Consider the following 5742-nt stretch of genomic DNA (forward strand, 5'->3'; position numbering starts at 1 on the left):
AATGTCAAAAAATAAAAACTAAATCATTATTATCCCTTTTCTGCAATCGGATTACACTATGCAACTCAATTTAATCCCGTCATAGCTCCAAAGTTTTAAAAAATACTAAAATGATTTGAACTAAACTGATCAATGCCCTGGAACGCATGCTAGGCTGTCGCACCACCGTGAAAATCTAGAGCATCTGAATAATTAACGAAAATACAAAATTCTTCACGCGAGTTCTCTATTTCCAAGGATTGGGGCTCTTCAATAAAAAATGCAATTTCGTAAGATTTCGATGTTATCTCTGAGTCGAGGCTCTCTTGCACACGAGGCTGGGGATTGTTGAAAATTTTTTGGCGGCCGTCTTTTGACCATCAAGTTGCCTACGAGAAACGGACCAAGATTTCAAATAGGGTAGTGACAAAATCTAGAGGGTCATCTCAATGAAGCTTCTATTTCTTTAACGGTGGAACTTGGACCTGTAACTGAGAGTTGCGGCCATAACAACGCTGTTGTGATGTTATTGAAAAATTTCTCTTGTCAGACGCAGGCCTTCGAGAACGTGCAGAACTACACCTGCACTACCACAGTCATGCTTACCCTTGCACTTGTGGAGGCTTGGGCCTTACGCTTCAATGCTTTATAAATAAAATGCAAAAAAATGCAGCCTCGTGGCCTTAGAATATTGGAAAATTATTATGCGAGTATTGCGATTCGTTTGTGCATCAACATTATGATTAACTTTATTGAAATTTAGATTTCGTTCCACTTTAAGCCACGTATTAAGGAAAATGTGTCGTCGTAATTTATAAACTGAAATGAATGCATATTTCTCTCATCAGATTCCTCTTGAATAATAAAAAAGTGCGCAACTAATGCCATCAACCTACACATTACTGAAAAAATCCATAAGCTATCTCTTAAAGAAATAATCCAAGTTCATTCAACCAGTAATTATTCAAACTACAGAATAAACATACGCTTAATATTTTCATAGTCTGTAGTAGTTATAGGTTTTCTCTTTGAGGATTTGTTCATCTCATTGCGTCTTGGTGGCAACATCGGGAGAATTTCATACAGGCTGTGCAAGCTTCTAGTCCGTCAGGATTAAATTGAATTCCATGAACATTATTTTTTCATGTGCTTGTAGCATTAAACCTCAATTTTACTAACCAGTTTAATTTTCAAAGTCTCCTTACTATTTTTTGTACTAAAATTCTGAGAACTTCAACCGTTATTTTCTTCAGCTGATTGTTTGTGGCCTTCGTAGAATTCGATTTTCCGTAAAATTCAACTGTTCGTAGAAGTCAGTTCCTGTTATTGAGGTTAATGCTTCATGATTACTTTTAGACCGTGATTTTGCATTTGCCCATGAATGTTGTTGACATCTGAATGTCGTATGTTCTTCGTTCGACTTCTGCTACAATATTGAATACACCTAATATGGTCAGCGTTTGATTCAGAATATATTTTTCAACGGTTTAAGTCTTCTTTGCGTCATTAATTCTAATTTTTTGTATTGATCTTCCGAATCCATTGCTTTTGAATCATGAAAAACTATATCGAACTTCAATGTATTTATATCCGGATTTAGGCAAGGGAAAATTCTACAGTTGACAATTTTTTAATGCTACCGGTACAATATATAACTCGGTAATACTTGCATTTCATGTTTTCATTTATATTTTTCCATGACGTGTGCTCAGTTCAAACTCCCCAACTTTAATCCCGAATTTAAACAGAAAAACTTTAAAGCTTAACCCCGGAGCAAATTCCCACCAGCTAATGGTACGAGTATTAAACTCTGTGAAATTATCAAAGCGCATCATATTTGAATTTATTATTCTTCTTTGCAATTCCTAGTTACTATGTGCTGAAATAAATAGAAAATGTTAATTTTGGCCTCAATACCCCGGATGAATATTTTATTAAACGAATTAAAAATATAATACTTAATTTCTAATCAAATTGCAAGTATTTCTTGCTATCATTCTCCCTGATATTCTTTTAGTTTTTTGCTGGATTCATGGCCAGAAAAACTGACATGATGTTGGAAATTTTATTTTACCAACCGGGCTGATTGTGTTGACATAACAAGCATGTTTTTAATGCCAGGGCAATAACATGGCTGATAATGCCTTGTTTTCGTGGACTGCTAATGTGGTGTTACACATTCAGACATGAGAACTCGCTACGTCTGTTTGCAGGTGATACTCGTACTCTTGTATGAAAACAGACGTAGGTGATATTTATACTCATGAATGATACACATACTCTTTCTCAGTATTTTAAATAACGTTCTTACTGTAACCATGCACAATTTGCTTTATAGTCATCCGGAAAATTAGATAATATATCACAGTTCAGTTCAGTAGAGAGTATTTATTGAAAAAATTTGTTGGTTACAATGTTTTAATCTTCTCGTGATCTGACGATAAAAAAGTTAATTTTTTATTTAACAAGAAGAATTATTTTCCGGGGGCATGTTCATTTAAAAAGATCGTATTTTGTCCTTTTATATCATAACAGTTTAATTGATGAGACGGAATTTTCGTGCAATTTCATTAACGGTTACGTGATTTATTCGTGTGTTAAGTTTAATTTGCACTTAGAAAAAAGATGACAAAAAGAAAAAAGATGACTTAGAAAAAAGATGACGTAGCCATACATAGGCTACGCTTGAAACCATTCCACAATATTTTCCCAAGTTAGTTAGTGAGCAAAATCAGGAGTTCAGTTTGTCTCGAACTTCGACTGATAGTAGCGAAGGAAAGTTATCAACAGTTTCATAACTTCTCTATTCAATGAGAAACTCGAGAAGCATCCTCCCACACGGATTTTTGTGAACGATAATAAAATTTAAATGCCACACTCTGATCGAAACTATTCTATTAATGACAATCAGAAGAAAGTTAGAAGTTAATTGGCCATCCAAAAAAAGCCTTGAGTTTCGTTTGCGATTAAAATTCAGAATGCAGCGAAATTATTCATGAATTTGGTCTGAGCTTCCCTCTCAGCATTCATTGATTCTCTCAACCTTCATTGATTTTAGCTCTGTTTCTTTGAAGAGACTAATTGAATTGATGATAAGTTTGGTGATTAGAAATTATCTATGTCTGAGCGTATTACGGTTACCGTATTTTTAATCAAATATCTTGTGTGGTATATAGATCTTTGGACAATTATCTCAAGAACTGATCTAGTGATGGTTTAGGCAACTTTTCTCCTTAAATCAAACGAACAAAAGTTCTCGCAAAATGTTTATCTTGTCAATCCTATTTTTCGTAGTGTTTGATGTGATGAACTGCGGACGGTTGCAGATTAGACTAGAGTCCCTTCAACGTTGCTCATGTCAGGGAAATGTTTCAACATTGTGAAAAATAGAACCGACATATCAGTGGACATTAAATAGTCAAACGCAGCTTAATTTTTTATGCTCAAAGCATGTGTTTTAAAACCGGTGAATAAAGTTATTGAATTAAATCTGAGGTCCATTTTCTGTATGCAAATCTTTTCGAAAATTTTCATAGGCTTACCGGTGGCAATTGAATCGGTTAGGGCTTTTATCTCCTACCAATAAAAACAATTAAGGATATTGTTTGAATTTTCGTTCTTTTATGTTCGAGGTAGCTGAAGAAAATCGTTAAAGTGTACGCTCATTTCAAAATGGCTGAACATTTCCTTCTGAAAATATTCCGTGAAATTCCCGGCTATTGTCACCAATTTGCAAATGAGCACCAGTGCATAAATCGTGACGGCAAACTTGTCTTCTATTTTCCACCATTCCCACAATCTTGCCTTAAATAAGACTTTGGCATAAATTCAACGACCAACTATAATTTAATTTAATTGATTAGGAAATTTCTTTGTTACGTAAACTTTGTTCGTGGCATCGTTTAAGTTTTTTTGCTGTTTGGGGAAAAATAATTTATCATTCAAACTTAGCCGTCAAAATTCTGATCATTAATTTGTAGGTTATCTCTTATTGGACAGATATTTCTTTTGAAATACACATGTACTCTGTTACACTCGGAGCGTTTGGGAACGTACAAAACGCTCTATTTTCACTGATGAGAAGATGCAAGATTTTGGCAGCGTAAGAAAAAGAACGGTGTGCTTTGGATATTGAACAAAAACTCATAAAACCGAACTGTTAAGTAAATGCAAGTAACGCTCGCTTCAGTTGGTCCGCGTGCAGGATGCACATGATGCTTCAGGAAGCCTCATGTGCAGCATAGATATTTAGTTCATTCAAGCTCTTTTTAATATTTAAGTTGTGATAGTGAATTCCTTGCACGAGTATAAATTCTAGAACACAATTTATATGAGTCGTACTAGAATATTATTAGTTTAGCGAAAATTGCACGTACAGTATACAATTATGTTGTTTGGGGACGCAGTGCTATATTGTTTTAATACAGTTATTTATTCTGATTTTTTGTTTTAAATTATCTCGGACGTGACCTCTTTCAGGATGGCTCTGTGCGCGTTACTTTATCATTTGATCTGTTTATTTTTGTGATGATTTTCTGTTTCAATTCAGTGGTGGTATTTAGAGGGATCCATGATTAGGATTATCAGTCTTTTATTTATTTATCTTGTTTACATTATATTCTGCTTTTGCTGTTCAATTATTGCTAGTTCTAAATTCTTGTTTATTTGCTATTTTTAGAAATTAGGCCCCGAATTTTGAGTCCTAAGTAAGAACTAGTGCGGAAAGAACACACGGTCATATTCTTGACCTCATTCGTACTTGTTTGTTTATTATAGTTTTCATTTATAATTTTTACTCATCCTTACTCACTTAATTTTTACTACTACTACTTAATTTTTACTCATCCTACATGTTTACCACCATACACACGCAAACGTCTTTGAAGAGCTCTGCAATGGCGTGGCAGTCTTATTGAACTCAATTGGTTTAAAATCAATTCTGAAGGTTTGCTCTCTTCCCAAGTTTCATTATTCATTCTGAAAATCAAGGAGGATTATTGAAATACTTTGGGTTATACTAAGTTATAAACGGAATGTCTATTCATTTGTCCTTGACGTATATAATTGCAAGTAAGGAAAATAATGATTTTATTGAGAGTTTTCAATTGAACATGGATGACTGAATCGAATCAACGAAGAAACCATTTAACTTTACTTGACTTCAAAATAAATTTGCCGGATAATTTCGTGCTGAAGTTTTCGCTCAATAACAAAATCCATTTATTAGGAAGCCTCTGTTAGTAAAAAAATTTCGATATATCATGAATCTATTGTTGCGGCAAGTTTTGGCCATTCTTCGGTAAACACAAAAATAAATTATAGATTTGATGGAAAGTCTAAGCACCGCAATTTCCTGACGTCGGAAAAACAATTTTGAGCTTAGCTCTATTCCATTAATCAACAGGCGAGCTATGCTGGCCCAACAGCGGCCAACGCTTCCATTTAACACCGATGATGACGCTAATTTTTAAACGTCGTCTGTACAGAAGTGCTGATGTGTTCGTTATTGAATCAACGATCCAATAATAATTGATTTAGAACGAGTGCATGCATGTATCTTTACAGAACAACTGAATGGATTCGTTTCTGACCGGTTAACGTAATTCAATAACTTTTTTCATCTTAGGAGAATGTCATGTTATTTAATTTATTTTGTTAACGCTTCATGCAACATTAAAATGAGTTAAATATCTTATTTTCTGTTAAATGGAAAATTGATATAATGAAGAATAAACAATTGGATATTTTATGCAATTATTTTTG

Source organism: Hyalella azteca, unplaced genomic scaffold (genome assembly GCF_000764305.2).
Source record: "Hyalella azteca isolate HAZT.00-mixed unplaced genomic scaffold, Hazt_2.0.2 contig7540, whole genome shotgun sequence".
Classification (NCBI taxonomy): Eukaryota; Metazoa; Arthropoda; class Malacostraca; order Amphipoda; family Hyalellidae; genus Hyalella; species Hyalella azteca.